An 11,187-nucleotide genomic window follows, 5' to 3' on the forward strand; every position below is an offset into this window, starting at 1 on the left:
TGAGCACGTCAGCAACATGAATCCTTCTAGGAGGGAGCTGCCCAGAGTAGGTCCTTTCAATTACCTGACATCTCTACATTTCATTTTTTTTCCCCCTGATGTTTTCAACAGTTTCTAGGACCCCGGGCTTTTTACAGCATGGGCTTACACAGCTAGTATTTTATAAAGTGCCATGCATAGAATAAAGCATCACAAAGCACTTCACATAACAAACAAGGGTATGTTTCAAAATAAACCCCAGTAATATGTTACAATGACAAGCTAAAGTGTGCATAAGCAATGAAAAAGTATAAAACACAGTCAAGTAAAGCAGTGGTCCTTGAACTTCGTTCTAGGGAACCCCAATTAGGTTTTGTGTCAACCAGTTTCACAATTAGCAAGTCATTATTAACTCTAACTGATCTTATTGCTTCTGTTATTCTGCATTCTGAAAAGCACAGCATTGTGATTTTTATATTTATATGACATTTAGAAATAACTGTAGTTTGGCCATAATTTTAAATATGTACTTTTTTTTTTTTTATTGTCAGTCAGTCATTATCCAACCTGCTATTAATATGCCTTTTTCTGCTCTCTTAATCATATGTTAATAATGAAAAATAATGAGAAAAGCAGATAGCTGAGCAAACAACACAATGAATATGAAAAATGCTGCACTTACTTCCGGGTCAGGCCCACTACCATGCTGATCAGTAAACAATGGGTTAAATAACCAGAACACCTGGAAAAACAGAATGAGACTCCTGATGATGAAGAACAACTTAAAACCAAGTACATCCTAACAAAATATTACCAACATACAAACAGGAATCCTTTATTAGGCTCGGAGTCTGATTACAAACAGGAGTCGGCTGCAACAAAAACCTGCAGCCACAGGGAATCCTAAGGCCTGAGTGTGACAACCACTGGAGTAGATGGACAGACTGAGATGAAAGTGTGATAGATTCAGGTTCAGTATAGTGATTATATTAAGGAAAGATTAAGAACACAAATACATTATAGTCAAATTGATTGAGCTGCAAGGTAAATAAACTCCTATACCTCATTTACATTGAGCTTGGTGGTTTACAGAATGTTGCACTGCAGAAACAGTATAATAGAAAGATGAAGTTTGCAAATATTCTCATATTAAAATCAAGTACTGTATCACCACAAAATAAAGGACTGCTTCTCCATCTTCAACAGTCACGACTGCTTTAAATGCTGAATTTGGAACGGACAAACTTAACTCAAAGAGAAAGTGAAAAAGCAAGAAACCTCGGCTAAAACTGGGTATCATACGCAAGACACGATGGAGTCTTCATTCACAAGTTTATCTTCATGTGAGCTACAACAGAAAAGAAAATGAGACTAATGTCCTTATCAATAGGAAATAAACATTTTAAAAAGTAAGGGTATGTAAATATTTTTTTCCTCTTTAATTCACATAGAACTTTTACCAGAAAAAGATAACCAAATAGTGTTTGACACATTTTGCTTGCAAATGAACCTTTAATAATTTAACGTGAAAAGAGAACATTAATGATCTAAATCTACCTCTCAGCAACACACATTCTAGTATTTTAGTCACAGATTTGTATAATATTCAAATAATGTTTTACATCTGAAGCATTCTAGTAGTAATTCATGGTTTATAAGCTACTACAAATAAAAGGGCTCTTTTCGCTCAGCCAGTGCTAAATTTAGAGAGTTTTCCAATGTGTGTTTATGTACTATGGTTCACACTGTTGACATATTTCAAATCTATATCCATTTTTTTATTCATTTATTTTTTTTTATTTTATAGGCACATCAAGTTCAGTTTTATTTTTTATTTGATAGATAGATCTTTATTTGTTCTCTTGGGGAAATTTGGCTTTTTACAGAAGCTCATTAAATAAATAAATGCAGAAATAGATAGAAATATGAGCAATTAAATAAATACACACACCAAGAAAATAAAAAATAAAACATTTCTGACTTGGCAGTTTGCTATTTGTATAAAGGAGCCCACGTAGCATTTCTTGTTGCATTTCTGCTGAGGGATTTGTTGGCTGAAAGTCCTCAGGGTGTCAGAGAGAGGATGTGCAGCATTGTTCGTAATGACACTCTGTTTTGTTTTAATTCTCTCCTTCTCTATGACCTCCTGGGGTCCAGAGTGCATCAAATAGCCTACCCTTTTAATTAGCTGGTTGATTGGGTAGGTCTCTCCTGAAGTGATGTTACCAGCCCAGCACACTCCAGGCTGGCCATCACAGAGATGTAGAAGATGTGAAGGATGTCACTTCCTACATTGAAGGAACATGGTCTCCTAAGGAAGAAGAGCCTTCACTGCCCTTTCTTATATAGTTCTTTTGTGTTCTGAGACCAACCCAACCTGTCATTGATGTGGACCCCCAAGTACCTGCAGGAGTGCATAATTTCTACATCCACTCCTTGAATGGTGACTGGACATTGAGGCTCTTTGGTGTTGCAAAAGTCAATAATTAGATGTAGCAGACTAAACATTTTTTCTTCAGTTTTATCTTCAGCTACAAGTAAAGGGAGTCTTCTTCTTCTTTCGGCTGATCCCATTAGGGGTCGCCACAGTGGATCATCTTCTTCCATATCTTTCTGTCCTCTGCATCTTGTTCTGTTACACCCATCACCTGCATGTTCTTTCTCACCACATCCATAAACCTTCTCTTAGGCCTTCCCCTTACCTGGCAGCTCTTTCCTTAACATCATTTTTCCAATATACTCAGCATCTCTCCTCTGTACATGTCCAAACCAACACAATCTTCCTCTCTGGCTTTCTCTCCAAACTGTCCAACCTGAATGGACCCTCTAATGTCCTCATTTCTAATCTTGTCCATCCTCGTCACACCCAATGCAAATCTTCATATCTTTATCTCTGCCACCTCCAGCTCTGTCTCCTGTTTTCTGGTCAGTGCCACCGTCTCCAATTCATATAACATAGCTGGTCTCACTACTGTCCTGTAGACCTTCCCTTTCACTCTAGCTGATGCCCGTCTGTCACAAATCACTCCTGACACTTTTCTCCACCTATTCCACACTGCCTGCACTCTCTTCTTCATCTCTCTTTCACAATCCTCATTACTCTGTACTGTTGATCCTCACCATTCCACTGACGTCCCTCTCATTAACACACATGTATTCTGTCATGGTGGTCCTACTGACCTTCATTCCCCTCCTGTCTAGAGCATATCTCCACCTCCCCAGGGTCTCCTAAACCTGCTTCCTACTTACACTACAGATCACATAAGTTACAAGTTAATTAAATTCTTAATCTTTTGAAACACCCAAAATCATAATTTTGTTGAAATTGTGATATGAGTATCAGGATTGACACCAATGTCAATCAAAATGTCTTCATTAGCAGAAAGCCATTTAGTCCAAGCACAAATCAGAATGTGAAAGCCATTAAACATCTTTATTTAGTTTGTACTTTCCATTACTAACCAAAGACAGTTTGACTGGTGACTCCATTGTATCTTTGAATTGTGTGTAAAACATGTGCACTGAAAATGGCTGATATTTCCTCTAAGGTATAGCCCAAGTGTGTATTTATTTGACTTTTAAAAGTTTTTACCAAGAATGATTTGTTAATCTTTGCTCATTTTCACCACAAGATGGCAGACCCTAACCCTGATTTCATTCGTTCTCCTCTTCTATTTCCTCCTCCATTTGCTTCTCAGATTCAGTCCTGGGGACCCACTGTGGCTGCAGGTTTTCTTATCAACCAAATTCTTCTTTTAAATGAACTCTTACCTTAAATGAAGCTAAAATGTATTACCCAGTTTCAGTTTTTTTTCTAGCTATCAAAATAGTGTAGACCGATTATGGTAAATTTTTACTGAATGTGTTAGATAAGTAAGATTTCCTTCCTTTTGATTTACAATATTTTGTTCCTTTCTTAATGTTTTCATTATTTAAGTAATTATTTACTAATAAGCACACAAATTGGTAATATTGTCACAGAAAAGGTGAATTAATAATAAAATGACAAAACAGAGTTAAACATTTAAAAATCAGGCAAAAATAAAAAAAAAAAACTCATAATGTAATATATAAACCTGAATGGGTGTTTGTGTGTGATTGTCCAGTATGCAAATCCAGAATGAATTCAAATTATGTACAGATTCTCTTTTTTGTACATGGGAAGACTACAAGCGGGCGGCATGGTGGCGCAGTGGTAGTGCTGCTGCCTCGCAGTTAGGAGACCCGGGTTCGCTTCCCGGGTCCTCCCTGCGTGGAGTTTGCATGTTCTCCCCGTGCCTGCGTGGGTTTCCTCCCACAGTCCAAAGACATGCAGGTTAGGTGGATTGGAGATTCTAAATTGGCCCTAGTGTGTGTCCTGTGGTGGGTTGACACCCTGCCCTGGATTGGTTCCTTCTTGTGCCCTGTGTTGGCTGGGATTGGCTCCAGCAGACCCTCATGACCCTGTGTTCGGATTCAGCGGGTTGGTAAATGGATGGATGGAAGACTACAAGCTGTTTTGTTCCAAAATTTGGTTGGCGCTGCTTGTCTTATATATAAATGTCTACGCGTGGAACTGTCTGTCCGGCACCGTAAGTAAGAGATGGAGTTGGGGTAAGGGCTCCACATCCGGGGTGGCACAGTGGCACAGTGAGTAGCGTTGCTGCCTCGTAGTAAGGAGATCTGGGTTCACTTCCCGGGTCCTCCCTGTGTGGAGTTTCCATGTTTTCCCCGTGTCTGCGTGGGTTTCCTCCGGGCGCTCTGGTTTCCTCCCACAGTCCAAAGACATGCAGGTTAGGTGCATTGGCGATTCTAAATTGGAGTGCTTGGTGTGTGTGTGTGTCCTGCGGTGGGCTGGGACCCTGCCCGGGGTTTGTTCCTGCCTTGCGCCCTGTGTTGGCTGGGATTGGCTCCAGCAGGCCCCCGTGACCCTGTGTTAGGATATAGCGGGTTGGATCATGACTGACTAACTGGCTCCACCTTAGAGGATACGCAAGCGAGGCCAGCACGTTGGCAAAACAAAACCTCCGAAGAAAGAGTCACTTGCTTAGCCGCTAATACAGAAGTGAGGCGAGCACATTGGCAAAAGGAAACCTCTGAAGAACGACAGTCACTTAGCCGCTAATACACAAACGATACGAGCACATCGGCAAAACAAAACCTCCTAGGAGAGAGATGCCCAGAGTAGTTCCTTACAATTACCTGACAATTTTTTTTTCTGACCACTTCAATAGTTTCTAGGACGTAGCACAGGCTTACACAGCTAGTTCCTTATAAATGTAAATCTCATACTAGCACACTTTTCTCAATGTAAAATAGAAGAAAGATCAAAAGTCAGATAATTAAACAATAAGCTCAACTAGAGGCATAAACATCTCACTGATTAGCACAAAAACCTGGAGCCACTGAACTTAAGCACCACTGCTGTACCATACTGCAATGATTTGGCCTGCGTCCTTTGCAGTAGTGTAGCCGAGGGATGGTTTTAAACAGCAATACAGGAGAAGAGCACCCCTGTCTTGCCAATTGAAACTCTTAAATGTTTTCTGCAAGCATACTTTATGGTTTATACTCTTCACAGAACAATACAGGGCCGTATTCACCTTCACAAAATAGCATGAAACAAGGTTTGCATTCTCCGGGGAATTTAATACTAGGGTGTTGTTCCGTCTTAGCCATTATGGATGCAATGACAAGACAAGCAAAATGACACCTTTTACAGGCTAACTAAAACAATTATAAAATGCAAGCTTTTCTTCAGGCAAGATGTAATCATTGATTTGATTTGATTGATTATGTCTTGCCTGAAGAAGGGGCCTGAGTTGCCTCAAAAGCTTGTATATTGTAATCTTTTTAGTTAGCCAATAAAAGGTGTCATTTTGCATGACTTCTCAGGAGAATTTAGAAAAGGAAGATGAACACCTCCTCCTCCTCCTAACTCAGACTTACAAAAACTCCACTCCCAAAATTCCAGGCTAGTAAAGATTCTTTTGTTCAACTCTTTGTTTGTTTTCTTTTTTTTTTCCCCTACAACAGTATTCTGGAGAAACAAAGCCTGTCCCAGAAGCATCAGGTGCAAGACAGAAACAACCCCTACTTTTTAGTTCAGCAAATCATCTAAATCTCATATACATTTAGCAGATATGATCCAATACTGTCTGATAATATGATTTTGTTAAGCCCGAGTCATTTTTAATTAAAGAAATTCGATTAGCAAACAACACCCCAGGATGATGGAATTTGACACATCACAGGCCCCATTGAGCAAGGCATTCCTCGACAGGCCTCATCTACTCCCTCCACTTTTTTGTGTTAGCGTTTTAAGGGTGGAGCACACTTTGCTTGCTTTGTAAAAGTCAGTTGAGATAAATACCCGAAATCTAATCAGTGCGATTTCATCAGGCCTGTTCAGATGGTTTCAGGCTTGGGCGTCACAGGTCTAGGTTTCCCAAAAGTGTTTCATAGGTGTGACACAGAGTCGATATTCTTAAATTATGTGGAAATAAAAGAAAAATGCTGCTTTTGAACATCAGTTGTGCTAGCTGAGTCTTACAACTGCAAGGCCCTCTACATGTGGCTGCCAAAGCCATGCAAATGTCAAGACAAAGATCTGCTTGTCTCTTCTGTTTTCTAATGCGTTTGACCTGCTGAATGTCAAGGAACAGTGAAGACAACAAAACAAAAAACATATACACTTGTATGAAAAAGATTCTGAAAAATGTAAGCCCACAATGAACACAGGGATATGGGCAAATAAAAGTATTTGACTGTGACCATACTTTCCACTAAGTTGGGAGACAGTAGCTTTAATGCATTTTATATAGTGGAGCTGAGCTAAGATTAATAACATTTTCACAAATATATAATATTTAACATGCAGTGAATACACTTGCCTTCACCATTCCTAGTTTTGGTGCTGTCTCTCTGTACATTTAGCGTTTGTTTGCTCAGAGGTTGATGCGCTTGCTGCTTCGTAAGCAGCCCGCTTCTTCTGTTGGCATCTTTTCACGTTAAAACTGATTAAGTCAGTTTTTGCGTTGCAATTGCTTAGTATGTTTTACTTAATTATTCACTTAAATGTTCAATCTGCCTCAAGAATGATTTAGCCGTATGCATGCGCTGCACGACCGCCCTGCTGCCGAGAGCTGATTCTACAATAAAATCAAATTAAAATAAAAAAATAATAAAAATAATCACCCCGAAAGCGGACAGTAGAGGTCACATAGTATATGTGTTCCAAATTTCAGGTCAATAGGTGAAACGGTTTGCGAGCTACAGGTGATTTAAAATCCCAAACAGACAGCCACGGTATATTAGAAGATACAGTTTGACTCACTGTTAGAGGGCGAAAGAAAGATAAATTGAACTGAACCTGACCTAATCTGTGGGTATTACGAGATGTGCAGATTTGCTTATCAAAGTTTTTATTTATTCACTAGGCTGACCTGCCTTTTAAGGCGACCGACTTTTAAGTTGACCACTTCTTAAGGCAATTCAATATGTAGATCAATTTGATATTTTATACAAACTCATTAATTTGGTTATATTGCATTTGAGCGGTATTACTTTAATACTCGTAGTTTCTGTTATTTTTGTGATGAAATTTAAACTTTTTCTATATTGAGGTCGCCCTTTTGAACCCCCCTGATATTTACTACGCGGGGAGGCATTTGTACTCCATCAACATTAATTATTTCCAGAGACATAATTTTGTCTATTTTTCCAGCGCATCGCGCACAAAAGCAAGGGAACGATGGGAGCACCAGAACTCTGCTCACATCATGTCGCTTCGTACCGCAAGCTGCAAGTAGTAAGTCTGTGATAAGCGGAATACCGCTACGCTTTCCACGCACGGAACGGAAGGACAATCCCAACTGCTTTTATATAGTAAGAAAGAAGAAGAAGATATCGCACAGTCTGGAGTAGAAAATCATCTTTTACCTGGAAAAACGAAACTGCAAATCCCATCATGCATTGCAAAATGGACGGGGCGTGTGTGAAACTCCGCGCCTGCGTAGCACTCACGGGACGGAAGGACAATCCCGACCGCTTTTATATAGAAGGATTGTTTATTCATGGTTTATTTATTTATTCCTGGTTTAAGGTGACCAGAAAACATTAAATGGAAAAATTACAGAAATAAACAATTAATAAGTTTCAAATTGTGTGCAATTCTGAACAAATGTTCTGACCACTTTGGATACAAGGCGGCACGTCTGTATCACCGCATTCTGTGCGTTGCGTGCAGCGAAAACCCAGCACCCGTCAGTAGTGTCGCAAAGGTTGTGCTTCTGTGTCTAATTTTTACCACGCCGACATGTTCAGTCGAAAGAGAAAATGTAATAACGTACAATCTTTTTAATAATTGAGTGTTGCCAATGTCTTATTGTGTGTAATTTATCAATTAAACATTATCGTAGGTACAGTATGTATGTAAACAGATTACAATATGCAACCTTTCGAGGCAACGCAGGCCCCTTCTTCAGGCAAGGTGTAATCAATCAGATCAAATCAGCAATTACATCTTGCCTGAAGAAGGGGCTTGAGTTGCCTCGAAAGCTTGCATATTGGAATGTTTTTAGTTAGCCAATAAAAGGGGTCATTTTGCTTGGCTTCTTTCTACATTCATAATGGCTAACACGGTACAACACCCTGGTACTGTGTATGTAAACGAAAAACAACTTGTATATAGGGGTCACTACTCTCTGTGGTTTTGAGCATCTGCAGTAGGTCTTGGAATATATCACCCGCAGATACCTGGGACTACTGTATATAGAAAACAAGTGTTTGGAGAACTACAGTTAAGAGATGCAATAGTCAGAGATGCAGATCAAGATTTCTATCCATCTGTCTGTCCATTTGCAGAAATCCTTTATTCCATCAGATGCCTGTCTTGTTAGCATTAGTCACATAAGAGTGCATGTCAATGACAACAGTACACTAACTCATGCTAGGCCCATATACTGTAGCCACGAAATGAATCAAATTTGCAAATCTGTCAGATGTTGAAAGAAGCTGCAGTACCTTTTCACAACCTCTATCAACATTATAGAATATGTGGAATAATCAATATCGGGGGCATTACAGTGACATAGTTGTAGCACCGCTGCTTCGCCCCAGGTCCTCCATAGATGGAGTTTGCATGTTCACCCCAGGACTCCATGGGTCTCCTCCAGGTGCTCTGGTTTCCTCCCACTGTCCAAAGACTTATGCAGGTTAGGTAAATTGGCAATACTAAATCGAACATAGCATGTGCTTGGTGTGAGGGTGTGCACGTGAGTGTGTTTGCCCTGAGATGCATTGGCACCCTGTGCAGGGTTTGTTCTTGACTTGCACCCTATGCCAACTGGGACAGGCTTGTTCAACCCAAACGCATGGCACCCTGGTCTGGATTAAGTGGGTTAGAAAATAAAATGGAAAAAATATATAATTATGAGAAAGAGGTACATACTTCTTACAGACTAATACGGTGTTTGTTTCTCAAACTACAGAATCTGATGTTCTTATCCTCTTATGCAGCTGCCCATCTTGCCCTTCCAATTTTTTTCTTCCCTGATTAGATCCAGTTAACTCTCTTCTCTCAAGTTACTAGGATGTTGTACTGTGTTAGCCATTATGAATGTAGTGAGAAGTCAAGCAAAATGACACCTTTTATTGGCTAACTAAAAACATTACAATATGCAAGTTTTCAAGATAACTCCTGAAGAAGGGGCCTGAGTTGCCTCCAAAGCTTGCATATTGTAATCTTTTTAGTTAGCCAATAAAAGGTGTCATTTTTCTTGACTTGTCACTACATTCATAATGGCTAACACCATACAGGACCCTGGGTACTACAGATCTGCATTAATTAATGCAAAAAAAAAAAAAAACAGACAGACAGACATGTTTCTTCGGGTCTTGTTCAGAAAGCGGACGCCACTTGAGACGGCCTTCTCCTCACCCAAACACTAATCTAAAGGTCAATAAAATAGGTCCCTGATGTTAAGTCATTGTTTTAGCCCTAAAATGATAACAGGAATGTGAAACATACCTATATACCTAATCTTAATTATTGTGAAACAACCAAGTGGCGTCCGCTTTCTGAACAAGAGCCTGTTTCTTCAGTTTATTTTGGCCAATTTTGAAACAAGAACTGAACTTTAGTAATGTGAGTACCTTACAGCCCAAGTGAACAGAATAACAGGTTTCAGTAGTGCTAATGCAATTACAAAGGCCGCTCTAGTAACCACTTAGCATTTAAAGTGACTAATTAAGGATAAGCTAAGGGAGTTGGCCGTCAGTAGGTTGATAGAATGGCTACTGAAATTAGGGATTTGTAGTCACATGTAAATAATGAATTAAAATTCATTCACTTGAAGCAGTAATAACTATTAGCAACTCTAGCAATGACTTGGATGTATTTTAAAATCAATTTAATAACATCTTGGTATTAAAAGGTATCAATTTCTATCAAAAATCTGGAGATTTCTGGGTTTGTCCAAACTTCTGACTGGTATTGAAGCATAAGATTGAATCAATGAGCCTTGAGCCGCTGTGTAACTGGGATAAAGAACTGTATTCTTGAAACTTTTCATCTCTCTTTTCATATCGCTAAGGACGGTAGTATTGCTGTGCAATAAATCTGCTAATTCTAAGCAGCCTTTCTTTCTCTGACTGGCCTTGTGCCACCTAAAAAATGTTGTAATTTACACATATTACTGCCAGTTCAGCATGAAAAGGTCAAAATATGGTCAACACACAGGCACAGTCTAATCCAGTACTTGCTATAAAACAGTTCTCCCTCTTACTGTCCTCAGTATGCCCAACTACCACACATTGCAACAATGAATAAAATAAATACACACTACACTCTATAATGCTAAAGATGCTGCTTTTTTCATTTCAAATACTTGGTTTTCCCTTCTTTGCAATGTTCTCCATTAGTCTGAAAATGTTTCTAAACCTGCTTTGACTCAATGTGTGCATCACCTTGCAGGGGACTTGCACTAACAAGACAGCGGTGACACACCAAGCCTGTCATTCTGCTTTTGTTGCTTGTAAATCACTTTGCTGATTTACCAGAGTTGGCTACCAAAAGAGCATAGTTAAGCACTGCAGGAAAGCAGCAGTCCACAAAGAATGTCAAAACGTCTTAATTGTTAACTTGTTCCCTTGCATGAAGTTTATGTTTTAATGAGTCCTCATTATGAACATTTTTTAAAAATGGGATCAGCGTTTTGTAGCAGGGGG

This window comes from Polypterus senegalus, chromosome 10 (assembly GCF_016835505.1).
Source record: "Polypterus senegalus isolate Bchr_013 chromosome 10, ASM1683550v1, whole genome shotgun sequence".
Classification (NCBI taxonomy): Eukaryota; Metazoa; Chordata; class Cladistia; order Polypteriformes; family Polypteridae; genus Polypterus; species Polypterus senegalus.